We start from the raw sequence: 463 nt of genomic DNA on the forward strand, positions 1-463 counted from the left end.
CTTTTCTCTAAGGTGAGAGCATGGAACATTCTAGGTGGAGTTTCTTTTCGTTCTTCTTCTTTGACAATTGAATTTGGGGCTCTTGATCGGCAGTCTGGGACTGTAGGGTGGACGCTTTGCTTATTTCTCTTGCCTCGTAGGCATATTTGGTTATTATCTGTACTCGAATCAGTGCCTTCTTTCGCTGCAATGAATTATGTAATCTTGGGTCGTGCTGGCCTCTGATCGGAGAGATATTTATGTATTGCCATATGTTTGCCCTATTGTCACTCATATTATCTCCTCGTCTCTTTTAGTTGTACTTGTTGTGATGTTCGTCCTGTTCACCAACATATGACCCTATGTGTATGTTATGAAGTCATATGTTGGGGCGACCAATATGCGCTTCTATCCTTAGCGAAGATTGCAAAGTCTTCTATGGGGTTAGGACCACATGTTGGGTGTTACACACAGTGTCTCTCTG

The sequence above is a fragment of the Triticum dicoccoides genome, chromosome 4B (assembly GCF_002162155.2).
Source record: "Triticum dicoccoides isolate Atlit2015 ecotype Zavitan chromosome 4B, WEW_v2.0, whole genome shotgun sequence".
In the NCBI taxonomy this organism is placed as follows: Eukaryota; Viridiplantae; Streptophyta; class Magnoliopsida; order Poales; family Poaceae; genus Triticum; species Triticum dicoccoides.